We start from the raw sequence: 21,744 nt of genomic DNA on the forward strand, positions 1-21,744 counted from the left end.
AAGGGTGAAGGCTGTGGGTCGAATCAGAAGGTGCATCAGACATATGCCAAGATCAGACGCCTGTGACACGGCCAGGAGGTGTGCAGAACACAGCCCATGATGAGACTGCCCCTTGGGCACAGTTAGGGACTGCAGGGTCATATTTAAAATTTCTGGTGCACAGATGTTGTGTAAAGAGACTGGGAGAGCGGGAGATTGGGAGAGTGGAAGGAGAGGAGGAAAAGGGAGAGGAGGGTGAGGAGGAGAGGGGAGAGAGAGGAGGGTGAGGAGGAGAGGGGAGAGAGAGGAGGAGGGGGAGAAGGAGAAGAGAGAAGGCCTCCAGGGGCCCCAGAGCTGATGGACGTGGAGAAGCTGCGAAGTCTACACAGGGGACAGCCGGGAGGGTAGGGGCAGCACGTGAGAGGAGAGAGGGCGTTAAGATGGACGGGGTGAGCTGTGCGGGTCACCATGGGCGCAGAGGGACGATGGGCACAGAACAGTGCCTTCGGGGGCTTGGGTGACCACGAAGACATGTGTCAGGCCGGAGACCCTACCCTGCTTAGAAGCTGAATGTCAGTCTATGACTGTCTCATGGGTACCAATAAACACACTCCCCATGGCCCTGTCACACTCTCCACGGCCCTATCACACTCCCCACGGCCCTGTCAAACTCCCCACAGCCCTGTCACACTCCCCACGACCCTGTCCCACTCCCCACGGCCCTGTCACACTCCCCACAGACCTGTCACACTCCCCACAGACCTGTCACACTCCCCACGGCCCTGTCACACTCCCCACGGCCCTGTCACACTCCCCACAGCCCTGTCACACTCCCCACGGCCCTGTCACACTCCCCACAGACCTGTCACACTCCCCACAGACCTGTCACACTCCCCACGGCCCTGTCACACTCCCCACGGCCCTGTCACACTCCCCACAGCCCTGTCACACTCCCCACGACCCTGTCCCACTCCCCACGGCCCTGTCACACTCCCCACAGACCTGTCACACTCCCCACAGACCTGTCACACTCCCCACGGCCCTGTCACACTCCCCAAGGCCCTGTCACACTCCCCACAGCCCTGTCACACTCCCCACGGCCCTGTCACACTCCCCACAGACCTGTCACACTCCCCACAGACCTGTCACACTCCCCACGGCCCTGTCACACTCCCCACGGCCCTGTCACACTCCCCACGGCCCTGTCACACTCCCCACAGACCTGTCACACTCCCCACGGCCCTGTCACACTCCCCAAGGCCCTGTCACACTCCCCACAGACCTGTCACACTCCCCACGGCCCTGTCACACTCCCCACGGCCCTGTCACACTCCCCACGGCCCTGTCACACTCCCCACGGCCCTGTCACACTCCCCACGGCCCTGTCACACTCCCCACAGCCCTGTCACACTCCCCACGGCCCTGTCGCACTCCCCACAGCCCACGGCATCTGGCTGTACATGGAAGTGAGGAAGCTGCTGTCTCCCCCAAAGAACATTGCTCCCAGCCAGGGCTCAGCTGTGGGGCAGGACTCAGAGGCTCCTGGTTCAGAGACCAAGGCCCTTGTCACTTGCAGCGTGAACAGCAGAGAACTTTGCCCCCGAGTCCCACAACAGAGGTGGGGACCTTGTCACGGTGGGCCCAGGTGACAACACAGGGCCAGCGATTCTTCACCCGGCAGCAAACACTGCGGCAGACGACAAACATTGCAGCCCTTGGCAAACAAAAAGCACGCAGCAAACAGCGTGGTCAGCGAAGAGACCCTCCCCTCCCCGGGGATCAGGCAGTGCAAGGCCGTCCCCGGGATGACCTGCACCCACCGGGCTGCCTGTGTGACCAGCCACAGAACACATCCTGCATTAGCACCCACGGCCGGGACAGGCAGGGTGCTGCGCCCGTGGCCTCCTGCATCTGCCGACACCACCCGAGGCTGCCGGGCCGCAACATGGTCAGCTGTGCCAGGAAATCCCAAGCCTCGCCCACACCTGGCCCCGGGCTGTCGCTGCATGCCAAGGGGTTGTGGGACCTCGCAGGCCTGCAGGCAGCAGGGGTGGGCGCTGGGCTGGGGTCCGAGTGTGCCCCTGCTCTAGGGCATGGCCGGCGGCCAGGGACAGGGGAAAGGGAAGGAGCAGGATGCCCACCTGGCTGTGGCTGTCTTACCCCATGGAATCCAGGCTCCAACTGACCTCACCATTCTGTGGGTTAATTTTCATTCTTAAAACCTCCATCTAAAGACCTTTGCTTCCTGGAACACAGGCCTGGGTTTTTCCAACAGTCGTGGGCACCCGGCCCGGCACGTGCTGCTCAGTGGAGGGACCTCACAGCCCGTTCTATGTGAGCCGTGCAGGAAAAGCTCCACGGACAAACTCATTCTCCGTGACAATCAGGTTTCTTCTCCATCCACCAGAAGGAGCTGGGGGAGCTCGTGAGGCCAGGAAGAGAACAGTCCTAATCCCATCCTTCCCCTCCTCAGCAGTGACCCCAGGGTCTGCCGTCCTGCCCCAACCCACACTTCAAAGAAGGAAGGACACCTGCCTTCCCCTGCTACCTCACACCCCGAAGCATGGGGAGCATGGGGACCCTCGACAGAGTCCTTTTGTAGTGAAGAATAACAAACTAGTGTAAAATAGCAGAAAAGAAGCTAATGGCCAAACACATCCAAGCTGGGGAAAACACCTGTTAAATGTAATGACAGAATATGCTCTCATCAAAACCCAGGAAACTTTAAGAATACACTAAACCTCACAAAATGGGGGCGAAATACAATGATGACCACACGTATGAGAAATGGTCAATGGTAGAATAGAAAGAAATGCGAGGGAAATGAAAGATAAGCTGCCCTTTCCGAGCAAAGTGGCAACGTCACAACAGCTCGCAGTCAGGCTTGGCGGGACAAGAATGCTGGGCAGTGCTGGTTTGCAGGGAGGGGTCAACTTTTCTGGAAGCAGCCCAGCAAAGTGCCCCAAGAGCCATCAATCATTCCTGTGCTTCGCAGCCACAGCCCACGAATGCAGGTGCAGCCACAGAAGCGCTGGCAGAGGGGAGGCCGAGAGTGGCCCTGGCTGAAGATTTCTCACAGGAAACAAAAGGCACAGCCTCCACGTGGCTCGTGGCCATGAAAACCCTTGACTCAAACCATTCCACGTCGTGAGGAAGACGCGGGTCAGCTGTCCTAGTTGCGTGGTGATGATGCTGTCAGGGAAAGCGTCGGTGCCTATGTGGGGAAAGTAGGGGAGTGAGAAACAAAAGCAAAGCGTGGTGGTTCTGTGGCTCCGGTGCCCCGGAGGCCACGGCTCACTTTTTCACAATGAACATGGGCTATTTTCATGTTTAAAAGTCTACTAATGTTTCTAAGGAGACCATACAGAACCGAAAATTCTGAATAACCTTGTCTTGCGTAAGGCGGAATTTTCATTTCTGTCACCTTTCCGGAAGGGCTGGACACAGAGTCTGTGGGTCTGTGATGGAGGCGCCACCATCTCACCCTGAGTCCATGGCCTTCAGTCTCTGTGCTACCCGAGCCGAAGGTGAGGAATCCATGCCTTATGGTTGGCGAGGGCTGCTGGGGCACCTGCCATCTCATCTGCATCCTGGGAAGCAGGAAGGAGCACAGAGGAAAACACAAGCCTGCTCTGGCCAGCTCAGTGTGCTCCTTCCAGAAACAGGTAAACACAAAACTACCCTGTGAAGCCGCCATTCCATTCCTAGGTCTATCCCCAAAAGAAATCAAAGCAGGGACTCAAATACTTGCACAGCCCTCGCCACGACCTGGATGTAGTCAGTGCGTCTGTTCCCAGCAAAACTCTTGTTGAAACGGGACCCCCAGTGTGGCAGCGTAGGGAGATGGGGCCTGAGGGGAGAGAGACGTGTGGGTTGTGGGAGTGACTCCCTGGGGAGTGCCTGGTGCTGGGAGTGATTCTCCTCTTGTGATACGGGGTGAGTTCCCACGGGAATGGATTTGTTCCCATGAGTGGGGCTTGTTCTGAAGCCAAGACATCCCTGAGCTTTATCTCTCTTCCCGTGTCTGCTTCCCCTTTGACCTCCTCCAGCAGAAGCCAGGGCCATGCCATTGAACTTCTCAGCCGGCAGAACTGTGAGCTTGATGAATTACCCCATCACAGAGGTTGTTTTATGGCCACACAGAATGGACTCAGACACCCATGCTCACAGCCGTGCAGTCACAATAGCCCAAAGGTGAAAACAACCCAGCAGGTGAGGGGATCTGAAATGGGGTAGACACACACATCGGGGTCTTACGGAGCCTGGAAAAGGAGTGTGCTCTGACACATGCAGCAACGCCACCAGCCTTCACAACCTCGTGCCGAGTGAAGCCAGCCAGTCACAGTAGGACCAACGCTTTGACCCCACAGACTGAAGGCCCCCAGAGGAGTCAGATTCAAGAGAAAGATGGCAGAATGGTAGTCAGCAGGGCCAGTGACAGAGGCCGATGGGAGTGAGTGATTAGTCAGGATGGAGCTCCAGTTTCGCCCAGTGAAAAGGTGCTGGAGCTGCATGGTGGCGACAGTGGCACGGCCATGTGCAGGTTCTCAATGCCACGGAGCTGTGCACTTACCATGGGGATGGTGGGAACTCTCATGTACCCGCATTTGACCAGAGAGGAAGGAAGGAAGGAAGGGAGGGGGGAGGGAGGAGGCAGAGAAGGAGGGGGAGGGAGGAGGGAGGGAGGGAGCAGAGAAGGAAGGGAGGGAGGCAGGGAGGGAAGAAGGAAGGAAGTGAGGGAGGGAGGAAGGGAGAGAAGCAGGAAGGAAGGAAAGAAAGAAAGAAGGAAGGAAGGGAGGGAGGGAGGGAGGGAGAGGGAGAGAGGGAGGGAGCAGAGAAGGGACGGAGGGAGAGCCGGAGGAAAGAAGCAAGGAAGGAAGGAATGGAAGGAGGGAGGGAGGGATGGAGGGAGGGAAGAAGGAAGAAAGGAAGGAAGGAAGGAAGGAAGGACGGACGGACCAGCCTGTTAGGCTGACTGAGAGTACCCCCAGTCCTCCAATGCTGCCCACGGCAGGCATGTGGCAGTGGCTGACAGGGAGTGAGTCTGGAAGTGACCCTTGTCGGGGCAGCCTCCTTGGTCCTGTGATTCAGGACAGGGTGAAAGTCAGTGGTGGCCATTGGTGCCTCTGGCCGGGGTTCCTCACAGGGGCCGGCAAGGGGACAGTGAATGGAGCATGGAGGGTGGAGGGCTCCTTCTCCGGACCGGAGCGATGGGTTCGGGAGCCATTCTGTGTCTGTCTTTGCTGCTGGGCTGAGGAGCTGGATGGCATGCTGGGAGTAGTGGGAGCTGCTGAGGAGATTGGTCCTGGAGGGCAGAGGCTGAATGTGCATGTCTGGAGTCACCGTGGAGGGCACAGCTAGAGGGAGCAGCAGGGTGTCCCAGGGAGAAGACACCAGGGCTGGAATTAGAGGGACATCAAGGCTGATACTTGGAGGCATCCAATATATGGGGCCTGCCTGATGGGCTGCTCTCAGGTGGGATTTGGGGGGTGTGAGAGGGGTCAGTGCCCAAATGACCACAGGGCCTGTGGCCTGTATGCCCAGTCAGGTGACGATGCCATTCAGAAACTAGATCTCATGGGGTGCCCGGCTGCTGAGTCTCAGGCCAGGTCTGCAGTGAGTGCGCTGCCCCAGGCCTGGAACACTCTGGTGCCATCGGGACCCGATGCTGAGTGCACCCAGGAGCTGTGGGTCTGAAACAGCGGTCAGAGGTCACTGACATGTGGAGGAGGCCCCTGGAGTGTCAGAGGTTACCCACATGTGGAGGAGGCCCCTGGAGTGTGGGAGACAGAACCCCCAGGTGTCAGGCTTGGCAGGAGGCTTTGCAGGTGGGGAGGAAGGGCAGGGAGCGTGGCTGCCGGAGGAGAGAGGGCACTGGTAGGAGGAGGGTGGCCTGTCCCGGGCAGACCAGCCTCTCTGGGCTGTGTGGCGCCAGCTCCCTGAGCCCAGAGGGAGGTGAGGGTGAGAAGGCCTGGACCAGGCAGGACACAGCCCCCAGGGCCCCTGCTGGGAAGAGGTCAGAACCTCCCAAGGACCCAGAAGGCCAGGTAACTGAGAACGGGGCTGCTCTCTGCATCTCCAGGGAGGACAAAGGCGGCCATGGCAGCAAGGGACAGGGCAGAGGGGAAAGCGGGCAGGTGGATGTTGGCAGCCACAGATTCCCATCCAGTATCCTGGAGGAGGAAACCCAGGGCTGTGTCCTAGGAGGCCCAGGAAGCCTGGTCAGCCTGGAGGCTGAGGGCGGGCCTGGGAGATCTGGGAAGGACATCAGTGTCTCCACCAAGAGCAGCAGGGTCTGAGGCCATGGCAGCCGCAGGCCCCATGACTGGGGCCACAGCCTCCAGAGCCACCACAGCAGCCCGTTGGTCTGGGGGGTCGAAGGTGGAGGCTGTCAGAGGGGCAGTGCAGGGGGCTGCTGGGGTGAAGCCCCCTGTAGCAGCAGCACCCATCCTGCTGTGGCTCTGCCCTCCTGGACCCCCTGTCCTCCTGGACCCTCTGCCCTCCTGGACCCCCTGCCCTCCTGGACCCCCTGCCCTCCTGGACCCCCTGCCCTCCAGGACCCTCTGCCCTCCTAGACCCCCTGCCCTCCTGGATCCTCTGCCCTCCTGGACCCTCTGCCGTCCTGGGTCCTCTGCCCTCCTGGACCCCCTGCCCTCCAGGACCCTCTGCCCTCCTGGACCCCCTGCCCTCCTGGACCCCCTGTCTGCGGCCCCTGCTCCTCTCCTCCTTCCCCGACACATGACTGGACCCCCCGATCTGCAGCCGGGGTCTGGGCACTGGGGGTCCTGTGGGCCTCTCGGTGTCTGGGGACAATCACAGGTTCCCGTGCCCACACCAGCCTCTGCTTCCAGAATACACTAGAGGGTCCCTGCATCCTGATGAGTCCACTGTCCCCGCAATGGTTTTCAGGGATGGAGAAGGCTCCCTGTCCTCCGCTGGAACCCTGCAGCCGGGCTGACGGTACCCCCACCACCCACCCAGGGGCCCCCAGACCCTCCCCATCTCCACCGCCAACCCAGGCCCAGGCTGCGCACCCGGGGCCAGGCCGTGAGCTGCTGTCCCCAGATGGGGCCGCCCCGGGCTGGCCTGGCTCACTCCGTGTCACAGATATTCCCACAGAGACCCCAGCGAGACCTGCAGAACATTACAGCAGAATGAAGGAGAGCCAGAGGAAGAGGCAGATGTGCTGGCCTGTAAACAGTCTGATTTCCAATGTAAACCAGATTCAGGCCCACGACATCAGGTAAACATCTGCATCAGAGCCCCCGGCCCCCCACCGCCCGGGAGGCCCCGGGGTCCACACGGCCGACTCTGGGACCTGTCACAGTGACCGCCGAGACATTTCGTAATTAGGCAAAATTGATCCTTGCATTCCTTCCCTAAATCCCAAATCTCTGCAATTTTACTTCTTCTCAAAAATGAAAACATTTGGCAATTAGCTGATCCAAGTGAAAAAGGTAGAGAATGTGCTCTCAACTGGAAAATGCCAATTAAGGAAGCAGCTCTGACTTCCCACCCGCCCTGGCTAAGCTGGGAGCTTATCTTCCCCGAGAAGAATCTGCTGGGATAAGGGGGCTTGGGAAACACCGAGGGCAGGGCTGCCTCCTCACCTCCTCAGCTTCCTCTGAGAGCAGATTAGCCATGGCCTTGTGCCAGCAGGGCCTGGGTGCCGCACCGGGTGGCAGGGGGTGGCAGAGCTGGGCCCCGCTCCGGCACTGGGATTTGGGGTGGCGGGACCCAGTGGGGCACCCGCTTGTGGGCAGCACTGAGGGCGGTGACGTAGGCAGCGAGTGCCGGTGTCTGCCCCTCCATCTGGCCGGGCTCCCCACCGTGCTCCTGCAGCCCTGGACCTCAGGGCCCATTTGCGGTGCAAGGGGACTCTTGGCCGGTCTCCATTCCTAAACATTTATGCGTTGAAAATGCCCATTTGTTTGTTTTCTTGTGTTCCATTTATGTGTTCTGTATCCTTTTTTACTTAATTTAAATAATTTTTAAATGTGAAATCATTAAGTAACCTCAGACGCTCAAACTTTCTGTTCTCCACTCACCGAGTCCATGAGTTCTGTCTCCTTCTTCCCGTGGTTTCTGTTTGCAACAATAACGGAATACCTGCATGTCTAATTTTTTTTTATTCAAACGGCAGCATAAGATGTATATTCTCTTTATCAAGCTCGTGATTTCTTTTTAAGATTTTATTTTGAAATCATTACAGATTCACAGGAAGTCTCAAAACTAGTACAGAGATTCCCACATGCCCCTCAACCAGTTTTCCCAATGGCTTCGTCTCCCTTAGCTGGAGTGCGTGTCTAAGCCAGGAAGCTGACCTTGCTACAGTGTGTGTATCTGGGTTTTTGCCATGTTGTAGGATGTGGGAATTTGTGTACACACCACCAGGAACAGGACACAGAGCTGTCCCACTGCCACGGCCATCTCCGAGGCTGCCTCATCCCAGAGACTCACTGCCCATGTCCCCGTTCCTTCCTCCTCACACCCTCTGGCCTTTTCCTATGGCTATAAATTCGTCATTTTGCAAATGTGATGTAAATGGAATGCGTGGGACCCTTTCAGATGAGCTCTTCACTCAGGAACATGCCCTTGAGACCATCTAAGCTGCTTCCTGTGTCAACAGTTAGTTCCTTTTTACTGATAAGTAGCCTCCCCTGGTAGGAAAGGACCTCTTTGTTTACCATTCACCTACTGAAGCTTTTGACTATTACAAATAGAGCTGCCATGAACAATCACGTATAGGTGTTTGTGTGAACATAAATCTTTCTTTCTCTGGGACAAATGCCCAGGAGTGTGACTGCTGGGTCAAATGGTCAGAGTCTGTTTCGCTTTTTTAAGAAACTGTCAAACTCTTTTCCATGGTGGATGCACCATGTTACATTCCACATGCAGTGAATGTCATACCGTTTCTCCGAATCTCTGCCAGCATTTGGTCTTGTTATTATATTTTGTGTTAGCTGTTCTAATAGGTACGGAGAAATATTGGGTCACGGTCCCAGCCTGCGTTTCCCTGGGGCCACGCGGGTTGAAGGCCGTTTTGTGCCTTCATCTGCCATCTCCACCTCGTCTCCGTGATCCTTCTTTCATTGGATTATTTGGCCCTGTTCCGCTGAGTTTTGAGAGTTCTTCTTATATTCTAGATACGAGTCCTTTGTCAGACATGTGTTTTGCAAATATTTTCTCCCAGCCCACAGCTTATCTTTTCATCCATCCTAACAGGATCTTTCACAGCATAAAAGTTTTTAATTTCGATGAGATCTAATTCATTGATTTAAAATATATATGAATCATGCTTTTGATGTTATATCTAGGAAGTCCTTGCCAAGCCCCCGGTCCTGGACACTTTCTTCTATTCTAAAAGTGTCATTGTTTTTGATCCAATTTGAGTTAATTTTCTTTTTTTTTTACTTTTTTTTTTTTTTTGAGACGGAGTCTTACTCTGTCTCCCAGGCTGGAGTGCAGTGGCGTGATCTTGGCTCACTGCGACCTCCAACCCCCAGGTTTAAATGATTCTCATGTCTCAGCCTCCCAAGTAGCTGGGATTACAGGCGCCTGCCACCACGCCTGGATAATTTTTGTTTATTAATGTATTTATTTATTTCGAGACGAGTCTCTCTCTGTTGCCCAGGCTGGAGTGCAGTGGCACGATCTTGGCTCACTGCAACCTCTGCCTCCTGGGTTCAAGCGATTCTCCTGCCTCAGCCTCCCAAGTAGCTGGGATTACAGGTGCCTGCCACCACACCCAGCTAATTTTTGTATTTTTCATAGAGACAGGGTTTCACCATGTTGGCCAGGCTGGTTTCGAACTCCCGACCTCAAGTGATCTGCCAGCCTCGGCCTCCCAAAATGCTGGGATTACAGGCATAAGCCACTGTGCCCAGCCCCAGTTTGAGTTAATTTTCATATGAATGTGTAGGTCTACGGCCATTTTTGAACCCATGAGTCTGCTCTAGCATGGCTTGTTGGGAAAGTGGCTCTTCTGGCATTGACGGCTCTTGGTCCCTTGTGGGAGGCCAGGTGGCCGTGATCCTGGGGGTCTGCACGCCCCTTTACCTGCACTCTCTCTCTTCCCTGGGGTGACACTCTCTTTTTTAATTTTCTATTTTTTAAATTTTAATTAATTTTTTTTTTTAATTTTAGAGATGAGGTCTCACTATGTAGCCCAGGCAGGTCTAGAACTCTAGCCTCAAGAGATCCTCCCTCCTCAGGCTCCCAAAGTGCTAGGATTACATGCATGAGCTGCTGTGCCCACACCCACGGTGACACTCTTGATTACGGGAGCTTTTGAGTAACTCTTAACATTGAGGGGCACGATTCTTCCTTTCTTCTTCTTTTATCATTTAGCTATTCTAGTTCCTTTGGCCCTTTGTACACATTTTAGAATCAATTTATCTAATAAAAAATATTTCTGATATTTTGGTATGTTGATTAATATGTATTCCTGGTATTTTTGATAAAAAATCTATCTAGATCAATTTAGGAAAAACTAAATTAAAATATAAAAGCACTCAATGTAATTTACTACATTAGTATATTTATTGAGAAAAACTATATAGATGACACTCAAAACTATTCCCTAAAACTTAGCCCCTCTGTGAATTTTAAAGTTTCTCCTTTTCTAAACATTATTCAATAAAAAGTACGAGAATTAATATTCATACGTTTAGTCCGTTTTTCTACTGAGCTGCTATTGATTTGTATAATCAATTTGGATATTAGAGATATTAATTTTTATTGTTATATTTGTAAGAAACATTTTCTCTGAATCTGTACTATGTCGTTTTTACTGTGATTTTCAGTAAAGTGTTTCCTTTTGAAACAGTGAAATCTCCCAGACACTCCGTTAACAACGCTTGTGTTTCGCGCCATGCTTTCAAGGCCCGCCCGATATCGGAACTACATTCCCCACATGTCCTTCCAGGAATTTTGTACTTTTATTTTTTTGTGTGGATTTGGATTCCTCTTGGATTTGCTCCAGCTGAGATGGGACTGCCTAGCTGGGTGGTTGCTCTGTGTCTCAGCTGAGATGGAGATGGGACTGCCTTGCTGCGGGTGCGTGGTTCTGTTGTTATGTCCTCTGTACCAGGCCCTGTCTCCTCCTGCTGGCTCAGACACCCCGTCCATGGGGTCCTGAGTTACATTGAGAAGGCTGCCAGGGCCCGGGTCCACTTCCTCCTTCAATTTATGTAATCCAGAAGCAAGGCAGTGCTGTTTTAATAACTGTAGCTTTATAGTCTGTTCTGATAGCTGTCTGGGAAATCACCACTCGTTCTTCTTCCTTTATATTTTGCTTTTAAATTTTTAATGGCTATAAAAATTTTAAAAAATTATAAAGACATCCCCCCAAAATTTAATGGCTACACTTGCCTATACATTTTGATGAGAATTTTAGAGAAAACTTGGCAAGATAAAAGTAATTATTTATTTTAATTGGAATATAATTAAATCCATAGGTTGATTTTTAGAGATGTGAAGTTGTAAGTGTTCTCAATCAAGAAACCTGTTATATCTCTCCATTTATTTACATCTTATGGGTAGGAGGCTTTTTTTTTTTTTTTTTTTTTTTTTTTTTTGAGATGGTGTTTCACTCATTGCCCAGGCTCGAGTGCAATGGTGTAATCTTGGCACATTGCAACCTCTGCCTCCTGGGTTCAAGTGATTTCCCTGCCTCAGCCTCCCAAGCAGTTGGGATTATAGGCATGAGCCACCATGCCGAGCTAAGTTTTTGTATTTTTAGTAGAGACTGGGTTTCGCCATGTTGGCCAGGGTGGTTTCGAACTCTTGACCTCAAGTGATCTGGCCTCCTCAGTCTCCCAAAGTACTGGGATTACAGGTGTGAGCCACTGTGCCCGGCTGCCCATAGAATTCTATAATTTTAAAATTATAAATGGGAAATTTTGTCATGTGGTATTTTCTCTACATAGTGTCTAGAAAATCCATTGATTTATAATGTTGTATCTTTACTCAGCTTTTGTTCTAGTTGTTTCATTTCTTCCTTTTAAATATTTTGAACTGTATTTACTTTTTAGTGTGTCCCAATGCTATCATTCAAAACAATGTTTAATAAGGCAGGTAGTAGCTGCTTCTCCTAATGTTTCTATGTGACTTTTAATATCACTTCCTGAGGGATATTCTTCAGAAGTTAGATATTAATAGCTTTTCAAGTTTTTCTTTTTTTCTAACATAAACGAATGCTGAACCATAGCAAGCTTTCAAACTTTGTTGAACTTTACCAGCTTTTGCAGCTAATACTTGAGTAGTCATAGGTTTCATCATTTGTGAATCTCCAGAATCACATAAACAGACCTGCTGCTCTTCCTGCCTTGCTAGAATAAACCATACTTGAGCTCAGTATCTGGCATGTGGTAGTTGCTCAATAAATATCTGTTGTGTGAAATGAACGAAGGGGCAAGAACATGGAGAAAACCACCTCTGTGGTTCAGGCGTGAAGGGCCTGCTGCAACGGCGGTGTAGGGGCACTGAGGAAACCCTCCCTGGGGCCGGGCGTGGTGGCTCACAACTGTAATCCCAGCACTTTGGGAGGCCGAGGCGGGCAGATCACGAGGTCAGGAGTTCGAAACCAACCTGGCCAACGTGGCAAAACCCCATCTCTAATAAAAATACAAAAAAATTAGCCCAGCGTGGTGATGCACGCCTGTGGTCCCAGCTACTCGGGAGGCTGAGGCAGGAGGATGGCATGAACCCGGGAGGTGGAGCTTGCAGTGAGCTGAGATCCGCCACTGCACTCCATCCTGGGCGACAGAACAAGACTCCATCTCAAAAAAAGAAAAAAAGAAAATCCTCCCTGGTCCCCAGCCCCAGGCTTCAGCACCAGCTAAGGGTGAGCTTGCCTAGGAGGCCTCGCCGTCTCTGACGCCCTGAGGTAATGGCGGCCACACCTCACCCCGACCCGGCCCACCCATGGCCCAGGCTGGCACAGATCCCACATTCATACCTAGAAGAAGGGGACCCAAAGCCATCTGGGGCATAAAGGCTACCTGCCTCAGTCTCTATTATTCTCTGGACACAGTGTCTGAAATTCAATTAAAATTTATGAGATAGCAAGGAAGGAAGGTAAAATGAACCATGGCCATGTGATAAAACAATTAATAGAATCCAACTTTGAGATGACTCCAATGTTGACACTGTTGCACAGGGACTTTAAAATAACTCACAGGCCAGGCGCGGTGACTCACTCCTGCAATCCCAGCACTCTGGGAGGCCGAGGTGGGCGGATCACGAGGTCAGGAGTTCGAGACCAGCCTGGCCAACAAGGTGAAACCCCATCTCTACTAAAAATACAAAAATTAGCTGGGCATGGTGGCAGGTGCCTGTGGTCCCAGCTACTCGGGAGGCTGAGGCAGGAGAATCGCTTGAACCCGGGAGGCAGAGCTTGCAGTGAGCTGAGATTACATCACTGTACTCCAGCCTGGGTGACAGAGCTAGACTCCATCTCAAAAAAATAAATAAATAAATAAAAATAACTGTGATGGGTATGTTTAGTCAACATGCATTAACAGGTGAGGAATTTCAACAGATAAATGAAAACTGAAAAAAACTAGAACACTATTTTTATTTATTTATTTTTGAGATGGAGTCCCGCACTGTTGCCCAGGCTGGAGTGCAGTGGTGTGATCTTGGCTCACTGCAACCTCTGCCTCCCGTGTTCGAGTGATTCTCCTGCCTCAGACTCCCCAGTAGCTGGGATTACAGGGGTGTGCCACCTTGCCCAGCTATGTTTTGTATTTTTAGTAGAGACGGGGTTTCACCATGTTGGTCAGGCTGGTCTTGAACTCCTGACCTCAGGTGATCCACCCACCTTGGCCTCCCAAAGTGCTGGGATTATAGTCCCAGCTACTTTGGAGGCTGAGGCAGGAGGATCTCTTGAGCCCAGGAGTTAGAGTCTGCAGTGAGCTGTGATCGAACCACTGCACCCCTGCCTGGGCAACAGAGCGTGGCCCTGTCTCAAAAATAACAAAAGTCAAATGGAAATAGCCTCTCCACCCCCACCCCCACAATATCAACATTCTTTTCATAGGCTAATTAACACACTGGAAAGAACTAAGGAAAGAATCCATAAACTGGGAGACAGGTGAGTAGAAGTCATCCAAAATGAACACAAAGAGAAAAAAGAGAAAGAGAGAGAACTAAATCAAGCATCCAAGACCTTTAAAACACTTGAACACACTCTAGTGAATGTCCACTTATGATCCTAAGAGGAAACAAGAAATCGTGGAAGAAAAGCTACTTGGAGAGATGGTGGCTGAGAGTCTCCCAAAGTTAGTCAAAGATAAAAAAAATCACATATTTGAGAATTTTGGAGAGCCCTAAGCAGAATAAACACAAACACTCCTGTTAGAACTAATAAAAAATCCAGCAAAGGTGCAGAGTGCAGTATCAATACACAAAAATCCACTGAATTTCTATACATTAGTAATAGACAATCTGAAAATGAAATTAAGAAAATTTTAAATAATAATAGAATAAAATACAGAAGCATATATGTAACCAAAGAAGTATAAGAGTTAAATGCTAAAACCCCCAAATCCTGCTGAGAGGAATTAAAGAAAACATGAGCAACTGGGGAGGCCGTCCCTGTTCATGGGCCAGAGGCACAATCACGTTAACATGGCAATTTGTAAATCCAATATAATCCCTGTCGAAATCCAGCAGGCATTTGCGCAAAATTTGACAAATTGATCCTAATATTTACAAATGAAAATGAAAGGAAAGCCACCGATTAGGATAAAATATTGACAAATCATATAACTGATAAAAGATTGTATCCAGAATAGAAAAAAGAGCTAAAAACTTCATGACAAAAATAACTTAAAGGACCCGGTATGGATAAAACAATTTTTTAAAAGAACAAAATTTAGTAACAAAGACAGTCTCGTATTGGTTTCACTGTAGTCACACAGATCAATGAAACAGGATCAAAAGTCCAGGAAAAAAAACAAAACCCTTTTATGTAGATTGTCAATTGATTTTTGACAAAGGCAACAAACAGAACTCAGTGGGGGGACTGACAGTCTTTTCCACAAATAGTGCTGGGACATCTGGATAGCCACATGAGAAAGAAGTTTGGAACCCTACCTCATGTCCCCCACAAGAATTAACACAAAGAGGGCTACATGAAAACCGGGAACTAAAACTGGTAGAAAACATGGGAGAAAGTCAAGGAAGCTGTGGGCCAGGTGCAATTCCTTAGCCATGACATCAAAAATAAGATCGTAAAATAAAACATTGATAGGGTGAACTTCATCGAATTTTTTTCAAATGTGTGCTTCAAAAGACACTAACAAGAAATCGGAAGATAAGCCGCAGATCTGGAGGATGTATTTGCAAACCATATCACTGATGAAAGATTGAACCCAGAGTGGAAAAGGAACTAAAAAATTAATGACAAAAACAGCTCAGTTAGAAACAGGCAAAACATCTGCATAGACATCCAATTTCATAATTTGTGAGAAATGTATTTAGTGCCATACACCTCTCAGTAACAGCTGCTTCACTCTGCCCTGTCCTTCTAATGTGCAATGTTTGTATTACTTTTTAATAATTATGATTATCTCTTTAACCCCAAATTTATGGTAATAGACTATTTGGTTTCCAAACATACAATATTTGCACTATCCCTTTTGTGACTTAATTTCTAATATTTTTTTGCCCTGTGGTTGGAAAATATATTTCTGTATGTTGATCATTTGACTATCAGAAAGCTGCATTGTGGCTTAATGTTTTAATCCTTTTGTAGCCTTCTTTAAGTGCACATACAATTGGCTTGCATTTTCCCTTCCTGTTATTGTCAACTATTCTGTGTCTCTCGCGGGTAACATCGTTTAACTCCATCCATACTCTTGTGTCTTCTAATTGGTAAGTTTAATTTATTCGTTCTTCTGATAACCTGTTGTATCAGGATTCAAAAGTCCTGCTGTCTTAAATCAGGTTTTCTGTTTTGCTGTAGTCCTTTTTCTTTCTTATTATTTTCATGACCATGTCCCCTTCCCAGGGCTGGTCATTTGAGGAGCTGTCAAATTAAGACCTTTGTTGTCCCAGGACAAGCTCCGTTGCAGAGGCCGCAGAGGCCACCAAGAAGAGTGCTCCGTGCAGAGAGTGCATCCTGATCCCCGGGACCAGGCCAGGTGTGAGGGGTGCCCTGGCTGAAACTCAGTGCCTTGGTATTTTTGGAACCTACTTGGGGAAGAAAAATCTGGAAACCCTGTCCTCCCAGTACTGAGCGTTTTCTGTCTCGGAAGAGGTGGTAGTTGAAGTTCACTTCGGAGCCGCCTGCTGTTTTCACTTTGGGGGACTCTGGAGTTTTAGTTGCACAAACAAGGAATTGCCTGCATGTTTCCTGGATGCAAATGTCTCAGGAGGGGAATGTGTGTGTGTGTGTGTGTGTGTGTCATGTCGTACGGGGGTGCTCCCCCCTGCCCTCCTCTCAATCCTCATCAGTGCCTGACGAGCTCTGGGCAGCACACCGAGGGATCCAGACTGGTGCCTTGGGGCTGAGACTCAGGAAGATCATGTCTCCTCCCTCCCACTGAGGTCTCTGCCCGGGACCTCACTTCCTAGCCGAGGAGCAGCCTCTTTCCAGGACAACCCAAAGTGGAAAGGTCCTCCTTGGGACAATTACTCCAGAACTCAGGCGGTGGGTTTCACTCTGTCTAGGTGGCAGCTGCCTGTCCAGCTGATGAACACCCCACAGCGTGCAGAGGCCGTGCTATCCCATGGCTGCTCTGCACACATGATTTCAGAAAATCCATAAAATTGATTAATCTTTCCCCCGTCTAATCACTAAAGAGAGAGACTGCACAAATTAGCAAGATTGGGAAAGAAGGAGATTCTATAGATATGTAAAAGGATAAAAGGACTATTCAGAACATTCAGGTCAATAAATCTGACAACTCAGATGTGATGGATACATTTTTTTGAAAGACACGAATTATTAAAGTCACTAAAAAAATAGATAAACCAAACACCCCTGTATTTGTTAAGAAAATTCAACTGGTACTTCAAAAACCTTCCGACAAAGGAAATGACAGGACAAATTGTTTCACTGGTAAATTTCACCCAGCAGTCAACAAATAGAGAATCCTGACTCTGTATAACTTTTTCCAGGAAACCGAAGACCAGAGAACATTTCCTAACACATTCTACGAGGCTTATCCTGATACCAAAACCAAACAAAGATATCACAAGAGAACTACAGGCCAATACCCCTCATGAACATAGAGGCAAACATTTAGCAAACTGGATACAGTAATATGTACAATGATAATACATGATGACAATGTGGAGTTTATCCCAGTAACGCAAGATCAACTGAATATTTGAAAGATCAGTGCATTTCACCACATTCACAAGCTAAAAAAGAAAAGCCATATGATCATCTCCATAGACACAGAAAAAAATCTGATATCCGTTATGCATTTATAATAAAAACCCAAGCCAAATGAGAGCACAAGGGAATGTTCCCAGTCTGATAAAGGGGCGTCTCCAAAGCAGATGCAGCAGGCATCGTGCTTCCTAGCAGAAGATTGCCCGCTTTCCCCCAAGAGAAGGAACCAGCAGCAGTGCCTACTCAAAGCGTCTCTATTCTAGTTGGTGCAATGAGGCACGGAAAGGAAAACAAAACAAAACAAAACATAGATTGCAGAGGAAGAAGTAAGACAGGGCCATGGCCATCCCTGTAGAAAATCTAACAGAATCTTCTAGAAAGCTACTAGAACTAATGAGTGACTTAAGCAAAATAGTAGGCTATAAGATCAGTATACAAAATCAGTAGTCAGTAATAAAGGGATAATTAACCCCATTTAAAAAATGATAGACATGTCTCCAAAGAAGAGATACAAATGGCAAATAGCACAGGAAAACGTGTGGCATGTCACTACTCATTAGGGAAGCACAAAACACACTCACAGTGAGGCATCATTCCACACTGTCTCTGGAACAGCGTCAGTGAGGCTGATAATCCGTGTTAGTGAGGACGTGGATAAGTTCGAACACTCCTATGTTGTTGGCGGGAACACAACATGATTTAATCGCCTTGGAGAACAGTTTGGCAGTTCCTCAAAATGTTAAACATAGATGTATCCTATGATTTAGCAATTCTACTCCACCCAAGAAAAATGAAAACTTGTCCACACAAAAACATGTGCACAAATGTCCACCATGGCGTTGTTCTAATAGCCACATGGAGGGAGCAGCCCATGTGTCCCAGTACCAATAAATGGGTTCACAAAATGCAGACTAGCCACACAATGGGGTATTTCTCAGCTATAAAAAGAAATGAAGTTCTGGTCACCATGACGTGCATGAACCTTGAAACCTTGCGCTAAGTGAAAGAGGCCAGACACAGAAGGATGAGCATAGCAGAACCCGATTTGTATTCAGCAGAGGCAAAGCCGCAGAGAGGGAGGAGAGATCAGTGGTGGCCAAGGCCAGTGGAGAAGCTCAGCGGGAGGAGTAGGGAGTGACTGCTGATGGGTATGGCTTCTTTGAGGCGATAAAAATGTTCTAGAATTACATTGTGATGGTGGTTAGAGCGTGGTGACGGCTGGACAACTCTGCGAATATACTAAAAACCACCGAATTGTGTACTTGAAGTGGGTGAAGTGTGTGATGTGAATTTTATCTTCATGAGGCCACTAATAATCAATTGCATTTCTGTATTACAGCAGAAATTGAACTCAAATGCCATTTAAAATTACAGAGAGAACATGAATCCTTACGAATAAATCTCACAAAAGATGTACGAGATATGCTAAGGGCACGGCTGGGAGAAAGTCAAGCCGAATGAAATAAATGGAGGTGCACACCCCGTTCATGGGTCAAACTCTTGATATTGACGGGATGCCACGTCTTCCCAAATGGGTTAATAAATTCAGTACCATTGCAATCAGAATCCCAGAAGCGCTTCTTTTCTCTTAAGAGAAATTCCCATGTTGATTATAAAAAATATAAGGACATGCAGAGGACCTAGAATAACCAAAAGAATCTTGAAAAAGAGAAAACAGTTGGAGGACCAAAGATCTGTGATTTCAAGACTCACCGTGAAGCTACAGTCATGAAGACCGAAGGGGATTGGTGTCAAGAGAGACAAACGGGTCAGCAGAACAAAATATACGGTATGAGGAGGGGATTTTAAACGATGCAACCACTTTGAAAAACAGTTTGGTGGGTTCTTAAATGGTGAGGCCCACGCTTTCCATATGACTAATTCTACACCTAGGTATTTAGCAAGAGAAATGAAAGCATTTGCCCACGAATGCTCACAGCAGCTACGGGCGAAGTCTCCCGGGTTTGCTTCTGGATAGGATGAAGGAATTTAGCAAGTCCTCTCTGTCTTTCTCTCTGTTTCTCTCTTTCTTTCTGTCTGCCTCTCTCGACAAGCCTAGCTTTCCAGCTGACTGTCTTGTTGCAAGATCCTATTTTGAATATTAAAAAATGAATGTCAGCTCTCTTATGATGATTAATTTTATGTGTCAATTTGGAAAGTGTATTTAGAGGAGATTAACTTTATTTATTTATTTATTTTGAGACGGAGTCTGGCTCTGTTCCCCAGGCTGGAGTGCAGTGGTGTGATCTCGGCTCACTGCAGCCTCCACCTCTACCTTCTGGGTTCAACCGATTCTCCTGCCTCAGCCTCCCGAGTAGCTGGTATCACAGGTGTGTGCCACCATGCCCGGCTAATTTTTTGTATTTTTAGTAGAGACGGGATTTCCCCATGTTGGCCAGGCTGGTCTCAAACTCCTGACCTCAGGTGACCCGCCTGCCTCGGCCTCCCAAAGTGTTGGGATTACAGGCATGAGCCACTGCGCCCAGCCTGAGGTTAACTTTTAAATGGATGAACTTTGGGTGAAGCATGTTGCCTTCTGTAATGTGGGTGGCCTCTTCCGATCAGTTAAAGTCTTGAATACAGCGGAAAGCCAGCCTTCCCGAGCAAGAGAGATTCTCCAGCGGATGGCCTTGGGACTTCATCCGCTCCACGGGCTCTGCTGGGTCTGCAGCTGGCCAACGCACACTGCCCGCACTGCGCACACTGCCCACACTACCCACACTATCCACACTGCCCACACTACCCACACTACCCACACTGCCCACACTACCCACACTACCCACACTATCCACACTATCCACACTATCCACACTACCCACACTATCCACACTATCCACACTGCCCACACTATCCACACTGCCCACACTATCCACACTACCCACACTACCCACACTGCCCACACTATCCACACTATCCACACTATCCACACTGCCCACACTATCCACACTACCCACACTACCCACACTGCCCACACTATCCACACTATCCACACTGCCCACACTATCCACACTATCCACACTACCCACACTATCCACACTACCCACACTATCCACACTATCCACACTACCCACACTATCCACACTATCCACACTATCCACACTATCCACACTGCCCACACTATCCACACTATCCACACTATCCACACTGCCCACACTATCCACACTATCCACACTACCCACACTACCCACACTACCCACACTATCCACACTACCCACACTGCCCACACTATCCACACTACCCACACTATCCACACTGCCCACACTATCCACACTATCCACACTATCCACACTGCCCACACTATCCACACTACCCACACTGCCCACACTACCCACACTGCCCACACTATCCACACTATCCACACTACCCACACTGCCCACACTACCCACACTGCCCACACTATCCACACTATCCACACTACCCACACTGCCCACACTATCCACACTGCCCACACTATCCACACTATCCACACTGCCCACACTGCCCACACTATCCACACTATCCACACTACCCACACTGCCCACACTATCCACACTACCCACACTGCCCACACTGCCCACACTATCCACACTACCCACACTACCCACACTATCCACACTGCCCACACTATCCACACTGCCCACACTATCCACACTATCCACACTATCCACACTATCCACACTACCCACACTATCCACACTATCCACACTGCCCACACTATCCACACTACCCACACTACCCACACTGCCCACACTATCCACACTATCCACACTATCCACACTATCCACACTACCCACACTATCCACACTACCCACACTATCCACACTATCCACACTACCCACACTGCCCACACTATCCACACTATCCACACTATCCACACTGCCCACACTATCCACACTATCCACACTACCCACACTATCCACACTACCCACACTATCCACACTATCCACACTACCCACACTATCCACACTATCCACACTATCCACACTATCCACACTGCCCACACTGCCCACACTATCCACACTATCCACACTACCCACACTACCCACACTATCCACACTGCCCACACTATCCACACTGCCCACACTATCCACACTATCCACACTATCCACACTACCCACACTATCCACACTATCCACACTACCCACACTACCCACACTGCCCACACTACCCACACTGCCCACACTATCCACACTGCCCACACTATCCACACTATCCACACTATCCACACTATCCACACTACCCACACTATCCACACTATCCACACTACCCACACTGCCCACACTGCCCACACTGCCCACACTATCCACACTATCCACACTACCCACGCTACCCACGCTGCCCACACTACCCACACTATCCACACTATCCACACTACCCACACTACCCACACTATCCACACTATCCACACTATCCACACTGCCCACACTATCCACACT

At 49.7% G+C, this 21,744-nt stretch overlaps 1 pseudogene; it reads left to right on the forward strand.

Annotated features, from left to right (window-relative positions):
• The first annotated feature begins 4,833 nt into the window (after positions 1-4,833).
• On the forward strand, positions 4,834-9,370 carry LOC115936306 (uncharacterized; annotated as a pseudogene).
• Positions 9,371-21,744: the final 12,374 nt, after the last annotated feature.

The sequence above is a fragment of the Gorilla gorilla genome, chromosome 9, assembly GCF_029281585.2.
Source record: "Gorilla gorilla gorilla isolate KB3781 chromosome 9, NHGRI_mGorGor1-v2.1_pri, whole genome shotgun sequence".
Taxonomy (NCBI): domain Eukaryota; kingdom Metazoa; phylum Chordata; class Mammalia; order Primates; family Hominidae; genus Gorilla; species Gorilla gorilla.